At 37.0% G+C, this 13,677-nt stretch overlaps 1 protein-coding gene across 2 annotated transcripts in view; it reads right to left on the bottom strand.

Annotated features, from left to right (window-relative positions):
- The window catches only part of SLC44A3 (solute carrier family 44 member 3), a 94,982-nt gene that overhangs the window by 71,248 nt on the left and 10,057 nt on the right, over positions 1-13,677 (bottom strand). The window contains exon 2 of one of the 2 annotated variants that reach the window (XM_083867873.1): positions 7,592-7,645. The exons of the other annotated variant lie outside the window; for it this stretch is intronic. The gene's annotated coding sequence lies outside the window, so the exon portion shown is untranslated. The remainder of the gene's footprint in view (positions 1-7,591; positions 7,646-13,677) is intronic. 2 annotated transcript variants of the gene reach the window in all.

Below are 13,677 nucleotides of genomic sequence, written 5' to 3'. Positions count from 1 at the left end.
GGTCCTCCTCACATTTCTGATTGGCACAGCTCAATATTGTGTTTTCCTGTTTTCTATACCCATGACGATGTTCTGTAGCTTACTGAAAAGATAAGACCACAGACTGTAAAAGTGGATTTGTCAATCACCTGAAGAACAGCCATCTTGTCCTTCCCTTAATGAACCAGTACCCCAGGAATTCTGGGCTGATGCATATGTAACAATAGTCAAGAAAATTCCATTGCATTGCTAAATTCACAAACATGAAGAAATTGTTTTTAGTATTAATAATAAATTCCAGACCTTTTTTTGTGCACTCAGGCTCTTGCCATTCATTTTGTGATGCAATGATAAAAGAAGGAAATGATAAATGGAAATTCTGGCACTAAAAGACAAGCTCACAGCAGAATGAAAAGGAAGTATCTCTACACAGTGATCATTGAAGCGATGTATTACAGGAAAGCAGTGTCAAAAATCTCCATGAATTCACATATGAGGACAAGAGAGTTTTCAGCTTATATTCTTTCTAATAGCACAAGATGTGAACTAATTTATTTAATCAGAAAAATGCAAATGCATTTTATAAGGATTTTGAAATCAGTATATATTTATCTGATTTAATTTTTACAGTGAAGTAACTTTGGCTCCTTTACTACAGCTTTCTTTTAGATCTTGATCACTGTTGAAGAAAAGAGAAGCAAATTGTATTTCAGTTTAAAAGCCTTTGTCATCAGTAATAGAAGACTTCATCAGCTGGACTGTTAACACCCAGATTTGGTCTCCTCCTAACATTGTGTCAGCTCTGAGCCTTGTTGCCCTTGCACAGCCAATCTGATCACAGGAATACAAAAATTGATAGTTTGGGGGTTTTGTTTTAGTTGGTTCTTTTGTCTTTTTTTCCATCTTGTCAATGCACAGACTACAGAAAGAAAAAATTAATTCCATCTATTTCTGCTTACTCTAATGAAGCACTCTTGACCTTAGGAGAGATGTAATAGCACAAATAACAATTAATAAATATTTTCAGCAGAAATTAAGTCATTGGAAGATCTTGTTCATTGTGAACAGAACATACAGAATGTATCACATTACATTCATTGCAACAGAATTCATTGCAAAGAATGTATCACAATACATTCCCTCCAGAGATTTTCAACAGTGGAGTTACACGAAGATTTAATTTGGCCAAGGACAAGAAACTTGATCATGCCAAGAGAAGTGCCATTTACTATGTTAATACATACATCAGTCATCAGTACAGGAACCTGATACAGCAAACAACTTCAAATGCAGCTGGACTGTATAATCCCTTGAAAAATGAACGGATGTGAGCTCATCTGTATGGGTAAACTAAACCCATCAGAGGTCAAGGAGTGTTCCACAGAAGCAGTTATGCAAAAGGAATAAACTGTACCCACCTAGGAGCAGGCACAGAAACATGCACTGGGACGTTTCCCAGAGTGTAGGGGGAAAATGAGAAGAAAGAAGGCAACAAAACCTTATCAGGCCTTAAGCTCTCCCTTAAGGATGGTGCAAAGAAAGGATTTCCAATGACTTGTCCATCCTCTTGGTTAGTGGGATTCAGGCTGCCCAAGATTGAAAACTTTAACTTCTGTTTAAAGAGTGAAACTATGAGGAAAAAGATATACTGATAAAGCCTATAGCCCTCTGGGCTTTACCACAGGAGAGAGCTGGGATGCCATAGGGCATTACAACTCTAATTCACTAACTTGTTGAGCCATATTAGCTCAGGACTAAGCCTTTCACACTTAGTCTTCCTGATTAAAATAGTCTAACTACTAAATAATATTTCCAAGGTCTCAGTATTTGTCATGAAGCTTGCAACTACACGAGATGTTTTTACAGTCTGCCTTTCTACAACATTTTGAGTGATTTGCCCATAAACTGTGAAGTCTTGTTGTTTGTATATGGCACCTTTGCCCAAATGACACAGGTTTCATAAGGTGCATAGAGAAGATGCAAAAATGCATGATCAGATTTTTTTTTTCATTTATCTGAGATTAACTGACATCAGAGGTGTCACTAAAGCCATTTCTGCGAAGGAAGCAGCCCGGACCAGTCCTAGAGGTTTTAAACTTGCAGCTTAAGGAACTGTCTGAGTAATAGCATCTGCCTCATAAAGATATTTTGCCATTGTGAATAATCTCAAGCATTACAAATCCCATAGTAATATTTAATGTTCCACTTTGCAGTGGCTGTTTAAAAACTGCATCTTATTACTGATCTCTAGATTATCTGCTTTAATTTTCAAGCACTATCTGGCATCATAATTGTGTCTGTGACTTAAAAGAGTAATCTCTTCTGCAAGCAGTTTCTTTTAGGCTAGCAGCAGTTGCTTCTTGTTCTTCACATCAACAAGTGAACAGGTAGAACTAAGTTATTATCAATTAAAATTATTATCAAAGGAAGGCATAGTTTTCTATTCAAATTTTTTTCTGGTATTATACTAATTATTTTTGTTATTACACTAAAAAGAAACAGTTAAACTCTCCATTTATTGCTCATTGTTTCTAAAAGTCACACTGGATAGTGACTAAAAACAATTGGGATAATTGAGTAATTAGAGAAAGTAAAACAATTGGAAGAGATCATAATTTTTCTGATTCTATGACTCAAATCAGTTCATCTGTCTAGCCAGGAAAGAGACTGAAGGTATTACAAAACATAATGCTTTGTTCTTTTTCCTTTTACTCTTTGGCTGCAAGGAAGGACTACAATTATTTCTCTTGTAATCACTAGCATTAATTGTGCCTCTAGTGCAGTACTTAAATGTTTTAAGTGTATGGTGGTACTGTGCTCTGATCTATGGTGAGTCAACTCTAGGAGCTAAGCTAGTAGATAATTACTATTTTATATTATCAGTTTTCTGGCAGTTTATCTGTCAAAATTGTTACACCAAATGTTTATGTCAAAATATCTAAGTAAATAGGGCTGTGGCAAAACTAAATTAACTTGGCTGAAGTAATTCTGGAGCTGCAGTTTTACTGTAGAATTGATCTGATTCTAACATCTGCAAATGAAAGCATCTCTTACGAATCTATTTACTCTGTGCCACAAGAACACCCTTGCAGGTGACAATGATTCACAGTCTAGGTTCTTACCAACAAGACAAAGCCAGCAAACAGCTAGAGATGTGTGAGTTAACTCTAACCTTGCTTCTTGGTGTAGTTGTAGCAGTGATGTTATAGAAACTAAAGAAACATGGCATATCGGGAAAGTTCAAAACTTTAGAACAAAGCTAGGTCAAAATTACTCTTACAGCCTCAGGGGTGAAAAGCGACACTCAGCTTTGCAGTGGCTGAAAAGAAGACTCCAAGAATGACTTGGTGAGGTGCTAGCCAAGTCTGAACAGTCTTGGTGCAGTAAATGGGGTCTTTGGGGCATGCTAGGGGTTGTCACAGGAGTGACAAAGGTTTACAGAGCTTCTCCAGGAGAAGGAGGTTCAGATGTTGCGTTAGACACACAGTGAACAGTGTAACTGTTGAGTCGGCTGTGGTCTTGTGACTGAATAGGGTTTCCCACCTCTACCTGCTGCCTCCCAGCATTTTACTCACCCTCTTCCTCCTCTCCAGACCTCAGTACAGGACCATCCACCTGCTCAGTCTTATCCTCTCCCCACATATGGCCCCTGTAGCACTTCACTCCTTGGTGCCCCATTCTTGGCTCAGCTCTGCTGCACTTCCTCCTCTGGCTCCTTCCACCACTAACAGCATGTGAGACACTGAGGGAAGAAAGGAACTCTTCCAGCAGCATTAAACCTTGGGATTATATTAAAAATGGCTCTGCATGCAATATACAGTGTAACCAGCTCAGAGAGGCGTCATACAACTCCAGCAGAACAGGAGGCACAGGGCAGACCCTGGGGTCCCTCTGGTGCCTCCTCAAAAGCCCTCAGTGGGCTCTCCTGCTCCCTTTCAGAGGCCTCCTGTCCTCAGGCACCACATGTCAACAGCTGCTCAGCCCAGTGAAAGACCCAGGGACGGAAAACAGAACAGGGCAACTGGGTTTAGTGCTCTTTTGTTTACAGCATTCTGTTCTAGTTCCTCAAAGCTCTGAGTGCCTGGGCCAGGGGAATTCTTGCAGCCCAAAAGAGCCTTTCTAAGCTTCACAGAGAGATGATAACCTCAACACAAATTACAGAAAAACGAGGAAAACCAAAACCAAGCTTGGCTGGCACTGGCTTTTTACTGACCCAGTTTGGATTTCTGCCCAAACTATCCACTAAAGAAAATATCATAAATATCTGCACAGAATTTGTATGTCATGTCAGACTGGGCTTTGAGCCAAACTAAACAAAATACTTACTACACAGTGTTTGTACATCACACATCCCTTAATCTAGAACATTTATGGAACAGATCAAAGTAGTGGAAGGCTACAAGTGATTAACACAATTAGTTTTTAACTGCTCCATTTAATATCCATCTGTTCACTCATAGATAAAGAGACCTATGTCTTTTACTAAAATTCTCAGTGTTTTGATTTAAACATTTTTTAGTATTTTTCCTGATGTTATAAATGTATATTATAAAGTTGGCTTTTCACAAGATGTGTGCTATATGATCAATAACATTGTGGTAATTATTTCTGCTATTAGTAAAGAAAATTAGGCATAGTGGTAGTAGTTGATATAATTATGCTTAAACTGTCTGTTTGGTCAGGATAACATCCAGTGAGCATGTAAAGAAGACACTGCTACTGATACACCAACTATCAGCATCTCCCATCTGAAGAAAGTATGGACCAAGGCCCAAGCTGGAGGTGATAATGAAGACACAGCCAAGAAACAAATGCTCTGAAAAGGTGGACCCAAGGAGGGGCCATGCAAAACAGTGGAAAACTATGGAAAATAGTTTATGGAAGAATATGAATATGCAACAGCCTGATGCAATAGAAAGGGTATTTAAAGAATGTCTCTGAGATAGAAAAGGGTAGACTTGGCTAAATGCCAAGTCACCCAGCTAGCCCTACTTTGCTTTTTTCTATCTCATAATTGTCTTAATTTTTTTTAATTAAACCTATCTCTTAAAATTTACCGAGAAAGCAAACCTCGTTTTTCACACTTATATGTTTATATTATGCATTATGTTAATACATAATACCTTACGTATTAGCAGCAGTAATTACAAGTGTTTGAGACAGTTGGAAGGTCTAAAGAGAAATAATGGCCAACTTTAATAGCAAGAACTTCAAAGGACTACACAACTATATACCCATTTTAAAATTCTAGAGACATTTTAAATTTAAAATATTGAATTAAATTTTCAGCTCACATGAAGTTCTATAACTGCAAAATACAATGGAACTACCATGAATTTATTTCATCTGAGGATCAAGATGATAATGATATGGGGAAATAACCACTGTGAATTTAGCTTTTATGTCATTTTTTGACTCTGGTGATGTTTTGAAATTGGGAAAATAAAAAAAAAAATTGAAATTTCAAAATCCTGAAATATCTTTGCATACTTTGCTTGTACGTGACAGAATACTTCAAGAAAGTATTTAAATGAAGATGTGTTTGCACATTTCTGAAGAAATTGTGCAATTTTCCCCATTTAGAAAGCCATGTGTCAAACTGACACTTCTTCTGTTTGGAGATGTGACCTCACTGACCTGGCCATCCCTATGACATCATTTTCAGGAGTGACCACTACATGAAAGCAAATTATTCTCTTCAGTTTGGTCTTGGAAAGCTAACCCCAGAGGAAGCAGTCTCAGGGCTCACAGGTAGGATCATCATTGCCTTCATTTAAGGTATGCAGTTTCATCATTTACACTTCATGTAAGAATCTAGTTTCTAATTCTAAAGAAAGGAATCTGAGGATCCTTCAGCAATATTACTATTTTCAAATAGAAAAATCATAAAGTTGGTATACCTATTTGTTTAGAAAAGAACTTCTAAGGCCTCTGATTTTTTAATTGGAGGAAAAATTGGTCAGTATAACAAGCATGCTAACCTCTCTCAACAAGCCTCCTCCTTCCAGTATCAGTAGAGTTTCAAAAAAGATATCTTGACATTTTTAATTTAAATATTTGAACAGCTTTCTGTATTTGCCACATTAAGTCACTAAAATAATGTTGTCCAGTGTAAGCTGCAGGGTCACAAGTTCAGTAGCTGAGGAGATTTTTGTGCAGTTGCTAAATCCCCTGGTTTTGTTTCCTCTACTCTAAGCTCACTGTGCTCATTAGACAGTAGCTCCATGTGACCTGCCATGCTTAACTCCAGTCCACTCAACACATGTAGTCATATCCACAGCCCCATTTCTCTTTCACTTCACTTTTTAGTACCACCCCTCTTTCTTAATAAATTCCAAGACTGAGGAGTCAGTGAAACTTTATCTTGTGTCTCTCCTTCTCATTGGACAATGAAGCATACCAGTTACAGTATAGTATTCACCACTTACAGTAGAGTATTCTGTCTATAACAAGTGTTCTTATAGCAGACTGCATCTTGCAGCAAGTCTACCTAAGATGCTTGACAATTTCAGTATTTCCACAATGCTTTTCATAGCAGTTACTATAATCTTTTGACAGCATTAGTCAAGAAATCTTCTAGCATGTGTTCCTCACTGCATGAAATGAAGAACTTCCGAGTTAAACCAATTTCCCTGCAAAAAGACCACACTCACTCTGTCACGTCATCACAAGCAAAGCAAGAGCTGTTTTCCATGCAAACTTCCTGTCTTGCAGTTGTTCTCTTTCCCTCACTTCTGAAGTGATGTAATTTTCACAATGATGGCAGATTGCAAACTGCAAATTCTATGACTAAAAATCTAGACACTTTAGTTTCAAATGCTTTCATGTTATGTTCTGTCTGCTCTCCAGGTGATTTCTATGGATATTCCCCAGAATACCTAAGAGAGAAACAATAAATATTTCTCTAAGACAAATGCAGTTCTAGCAATATAGTGTTAGTATCTTTTTGTATTTTACCTAAATAAGTTCCTTCTTGGCTACAATTCAGCTATTTCATAAAGACATATGTATTTGAATTTTGACATTGAAAACTTCAGACCAAACTTCTGAATTCTTACCACACTCTTTTCTACACGCCTTACACAAAGCCAAGTTTGTGTATTTGCACACAAAGAATAGCAGTCATAACTCACTCCTGGTCAGTCTGCCTTACGTTACAAAGTCAATATTACTGTACCAACCAGTGGAATGAACAGATGTGTGTATTTAGACTGATTAGCATTCAACTTTAGCCTAAATTATGAGGCTTCTCTCTTTCATCTTTCCTGTATAACCATTAAAATTAAGTTGGGCTACCCTGGAGGGCCATTCAGAGCATAGGTGTGTTCTATCTCCACTGACTGACAAGGGGCTGAGATGAAACTGAAAGTCCTAATCTCAATGTTTAAAGTTAAAAGTATAAAGACAAACCATGTGAATATTCTCTTGTTTTCATGACTGTGGTACATTCAGTATTGTTACCCATATCCATCCTGATCCACTTCATTTTAAACACATTTTCATTCTTCATTCTTCATTCAAAGTAACTTCTGTATTTCAACAGCAATTGAAGATGCCCAAATCAGATTGAAAAGGATCACAGAGTTTTATATGTTCTGTATGTTGTAGTTACCTTGTCAGAAACACTGGCTTTTAACTTCAGAAATGTTGTTCGGGTTCAGGTAATCTATAGTAAGCAAGATAAAAAAATGATACGACAAAGCAATGTAATATACCTCCCTTCTTTTTAACAGTTTTAGCAAGACTATTGGGTTCACTATAGTTTCACTATGTCTATGTCATTTTATGTTACCATAAAATGATAAATTGACAAGTACTGGTCATTAAATACTACTTTAATATTTTATAAGGTTTTAGAGTAGACAGAAAAAATGTAAAAAACTTCACCTGTAAAAAAAAAAAAATAAACATAATTAACAACAAACATTTCATTAATCCTGCCCCACCAAATGCCCAGTCTTTTGGCATTAAAAGAGGGCCTTATTGGAAACCAACTGTGTGATGAAAAAGCCCTAGGATATTCATTAATCCCAGAATGGCAAGCAGACTCCAGGGCACTCAAGCTGTTCCAGTCTGGGTGAGTTATACACGATGCTGTGATGTATGAGAAGAGTTATTTCCAACAGAGAATTACTGGTGGCTTTGTGCAAGTCACCCACATTAATGACAGGAGAGCTGAAGGTTCCACAAGTGCTAAAAGGAGCTAATAGTTTGACAAGCAGATTGGAGATTCCAGCTGACAGCAAAACCTCAAAGAGCTTACCTTGTTTAAAAGTAACACATGGAAATTCTCAAACTATGATGTCTGCGCCACATGCACACAGACAAAACAAGGACAAGCTTATAAAAAGCTATTCAGGCTAAAACCAAATTTGAGTACAGGAACCAATGAGTACAAGGTGACTATCAGTACTCTTAGGCTGATTCTCAAAGGAATTAAATAATTATTAATCACACTTTAGAAGAGTCCTATAGTGAGGAAAAAAAACCCCAAACCAACCCAAACCCAAACTAAATGTTTCTCAAATAATTAAGCATTTTATGAAGGATTACATGATTTGGTATCTGGAATAATCTCAAATTCCCACAGCTCTGTGTTCCAACATTTCTTTGATATACATCCCAACATACTAACATTGTATAACAGCATATTCATCACTTATAGTAAGTATACTTACTGCTGCCTTTTGGCACAGCTTTTAGGGAAAGTATACATAGGATTAAAATGATATTATGAATCAAGGGAAAAGCGGTGTTATAACAAAATCTCATTTGTTAGACTTCCAATATGTGCCTTTAAAGTGTTAGCATTAGTAAACTTAAGTGGCTATGATCACATTTAGGCTATGTGAAGCTATAAGTTAATTCATGTACTGCAGACAAAAGCAACATTAGGAATCAAATCAACAGCAGGATTACATTAAGTCCTTTCTTGTTACAATTAGTCTAGTCAAGTTTTGAATTGCTGCCAGAAAGCCTATTTCAGGACACGTTCCATTTAACTCCTTTTTACTAGCCTTAGTTGCAATTCCACTGCTTCAGCAGTCATCATATTCATTGCTTTTGTCTTTAACTCTATCAATCTTTATCAGGCTCTCTCAGGTACTCCAAGGAGAGGTGAGAGGTTTTCTAAAAAAACCCCATGTTTTTACTTGCTACCTGATTTTTTGGTGTATAAGCAGGTGTGACTGCTTATGTTTACATACCACAAGGAAGATAACTAAATAGTATCTGCTGTTGTTAATGTGAGTTACAATGCTATTGACTATGTATAAGAAAACCAATTAAAATTAGGCTTTTTAAGTCACAGTATGGCTGCATGTCCTGCTCCCACCCGTATCCCAGTGGAAAAAATAATTCTGAGGAAGGGCACTCACATGACCAGCTATAGCAATTGCAATACATACAAGAAAAAATAAATAACAATACCAAGAAAATCATACCACTGACTATGGAGACCATAGCCAAAGCAAGCAACAGAACACATAATTCTGAAGAAAGAGAGGCAAAGACATGCTGAGAGAGCTGCATGACAAACAAACCACCAGGAAATAAAATCTAAAAGGAACATGAGTTAGCAAACTGCAGCCGGGCATTTTGGGCTAGACTGTACAGTTTACATACAGTCTCGTGTTGAGGGTGAGGCTTAGCTGCATTTTATCAAGCAACTGTCACCACACCATCATTTGCATACTCTTTTTGGGGCTCCGAAACTAGCCCTTACTTCTCATCCCGTCCCCCAAGGTGAGGGAAGCTGGAGTACTTGGATTTGTCAAGCCTTAGCCTGTCTGGAGTACTTAATTATTTGTTCACTGGAAAAAAAAAATGTTCCTCAGTCTCGTACTTTGCTTTGCAACATGTCCTTTTGTGAGTCATGAAGCAAGACTGGAGAGAGACTCGCTCCCTGTACCCACCCATTCTTATCTCTAGAGTGTCTGTTGCAAGTTTTACTGAAGGGCACAGTAGTACCTCTGAACAGATGCAGCAGACACACATCATTAAGCAATAAATGCTACCTTGATCACTTTCTTTATTAGTGTCAAGAGCTTTAATCTCTTCAATGGAATGTGTGCATTACAACAGTACACACCCAGAAGTGTCTCACTGGAGTTATGAATCCCAATCAACATTATATTAAGTAAATACAATTTCTCTATCTTGCTAAGATGAAACATTTCCTATTGATCTATTTGTCTTGCTGTGTAGTGAGACACAATCTCATTGTTTTGTCATACTGCTTTAGTATTTTATCTCAGGTGATCAGGAGTTCCTTGGGCTTCAGCCTACTTTTATCACATGGGTCAATTGGCTGTGTCTTACTACAAATTCACAATTTCTGTTAGAGTAATGAAAATTTTTGTTTTCAATTTTATCACTATGCCAAGACTGGAACTACAACTATCACTCAGGAAGGAAATTACCCTAGATAACATTTAGATTTATCAGAAGTAATCAAAAGTCTTATAACTGCAGTATTGGCTGAAGCTGTTTCCTAATATTGTGAAATTACTATTGAATTTAAATTTGTGGCATTTTACTCAGTGAAGCAAGAAAACTTGTACTGACATGACTGAGCCCTAACATTTTAACTGTAAATTGAGGGTGAGGAGAGTACTAGTGGATATAAGGGGACAGGTATTCTATACAAAAAAACCCAACCATGTAAAAAAAAAAAGAAAAATGTTAAAAGGAGTGCAGATTTGGAGCTAAGAAAATTTACCAGTGATCTGCAGTCCTACAGTATGCCACAGCATTAGGAATGCTGAGAAAGGGCAGCCAGCAACAGCTGGGTCAGATCCACCATTCCATGTGCACACATGATGCTCTCTTCATGGCTTCTGCTGTTTGCATGTCATGCCTTAAGATTCCTAGAAAATCTACAAGATCAAGTGCTCAACAAGGGAAAGCATAAAGCTCATTTTAACACAAGACTTGCTTCCTTTAAAGGCTTGCTATAGATGCAAATAAGTGTCCCTGTTGTTTTCATATCATATTAAAAACACGTAAGAATTAATTATTTGAGCAGGATATATTGTGAAATTACTTGCACATTTCTTAGTTTAATGATTTTTTTAATAAGGGGGTCACATTCCTTAGTTAAAATTACCAGTGATGGTATTAGCTGTTCTCCTTTGGGATTTTTGGTCTCCTTTTTGAAGTTTATTCTTCAAAATTGTATGCTATAATAATAGCTGAATTAATGGGTTGAGTTTTACAAGTCATATTACATAAAGATTTTCAAGCTCTTATAAATTAATAGACTTAGCTCAGTGATTTAAAAACAAAATTTGTCTCAAAATCAAGAATTCTTAGCAAAAGAACTTCTGAAAAAAGGCTGGTTTCCCTGAATCCCTTGTACTGTAGATACAGACCTAGTCAGTCATGAGCTCAGCTTCGAGGTTTTGAAGGCCCTGTAATAACATTGTTAACTGAGCATAAGTCAGAAAGTCTGGAGAAGAGTGCAAGACCAAAAGCACTGGGATAAATACAATTACATGAACCATATCACTAAAAGCATTGTCTTTGTATTTATCAAATCAAAATTCAAGCAAGGGAGGGGAAGCTCTTAGCTGTGTATTCACAGGGCTACTAAAAGGAGAATGACTAGTTTGGTCTTGGCAGTCTTCAGCTAAATCATTTTGACCACACATGTGGACAATGTCACTTTTGGATTTATTCCTGGGAATTCATGCCTTTGAATTATATCAGTTTATTTTTATGTCTGGAAATACCCATAAAAATCAAGATGTTATTCATGGGGAGCTGCCCTTTTTTTGTCTTTAAAAACTGCCTTTTTAAGAAAAGAGAACAAGGACTACTAGTAGTAACAGAAGTAAAAATAAGGAAGGAATAAAATTACGCCACAATTAAAAGACTGTCATAAATGCAACACATAAAAAAAATCTGCTATGATTTCATGGTCTGCTTCTATTCCTCTTCCTAGAAAACAAAAAATAAAATAGTTCAAGCTGAATCAGCTAGATACACTTTTTTTACTAATTTTCAAAGTGATAAAACGAGGCCCATTTCTTCCATGTCTCACTGCTTGTACAGTCATTTGTACAGTAAAAAGCAGGTGGTGACACCACAAAATCAAAATTGTAAATTTCATAATCAAAACTTAGTAATAGGCAGTTTGCATGTGCACTACTGTTTCTGAGAGCATGTTGATTACAAGAGGGAATGGTAACAGGCATAGCATAAATCAGCTTAAATTAGGATCCAGCATTGCATTAAGGCATGACAAAGAGTGTCTTAATATACCGAAAAGCTAGTTTCCAAGCTTCCCTTTTTCTGATGTCACATCTGCTTCTTCAGAAATCCTTCTTCTGTCTCTCAAGTACTTTTCACCTTCTGCCACACATGAGGAAGTGTATCAAGCAACACTGCAGCTCCAAAAAAGGCACAAAAAACAAAAGTTCACTTGGCCTCAAATAGAGACCAAATGCAAAGCAAAAAATATCAGTTTCAAAACAAAACCCTATCACACAGTTTCTGGTGCTGATTACTGTTTTTGGCTAGAGTCTGAGAAGAACAAAGCAAGATAATTTTGTTCTTCAAACATGTTAAAATATGTGCTGTAGAATTTCAGAGTATCAATATCAGAACATTTGAAATGGATGTTTTGCACAAAGCTCCTCTGTCAAGCTGAAAGTGGTACCTACTTTCTCAGTGCATTCTATGTTAATATAGGTACCCACCTGGGGAACAGAAAAGAGCTGGTCCTTGGCTCAGATTCTATCCCAAAGTAAATGCAGACTCATATTTAAGCCCATATTAAATGAGAACAAAAGTTTCTTTCCTTTTCACTTATAGCGGTGCATCCTTACTGGTAATAAGTAAGGATGCACTGCATTATTAACATGAAAATACACAGGTAGGTTTGTGTATTTTTATGCTGTCACAAAGACACATAAGACAACATGAGGCTTGGGAAGTCTGCAAGATACACACTGTGCTGTGTGGTCATACCCTGCCACCCCACAAGGGTTAGCAGTTGGGGGTGCAGCTATTTCCTATCTGGAAATGATCAGGCTCTAGTGTTTTAACTGTGGATATAAGTAAAAACGTTTTGTTGGCGAATTTAAAGCAGAATTGATGTGATATCCACTGAGATGGCTGTCAGAAGACAGCATTAGCTGATGATCCCTTGACACAGAGGTATGGGTCTTGAGAAGGAAACAAATGCTATGTATGTCTGCTTTAAGCCTGCTAACAAGGCAGATACTCTTGCTGACACACAGAGGTCTTACACGTCTAAATCTCATACACTTTGAACCTGATTTTCCTCTCCTTTCTATCATCAAATTAAATCCATAAAGCTTAAACTACTATGCACACAGTGTAAACAAGATTAGAGTATGTGTCCTTTAAATAGAGTTGCACAACCACACAAAGATTACAAATAAATGCAAATTAAATAAGACTAAATTATCTAAATGTTCCAGGTTCTACAGGTTCAGACTTGTTATGAACTACATACCATCAAATTATAAATCTAGGTTGTAATTGGAAAAATCTTCTGACAACTTCTCTCAGATCTAGAGAGAATTAATGCTTCTTTAGTAATGGAAGTTAGTTTTTGATCTGCCTCAGTAGTAAATGCTTTAGCATTCAGCCAGCAGTGTAAAGGAAAATCTCTGAACCTGAAGAAAGACACAAGCAACTGACTTTTATTTGCTGTCTTTCTTCTGGAAG

Source organism: Zosterops lateralis, assembly GCF_965231275.1.
Source record: "Zosterops lateralis genome assembly, chromosome: 9".
In the NCBI taxonomy this organism is placed as follows: domain Eukaryota; kingdom Metazoa; phylum Chordata; class Aves; order Passeriformes; family Zosteropidae; genus Zosterops; species Zosterops lateralis.
This window is presented reverse-complemented; position numbering and strand designations above follow the sequence as displayed.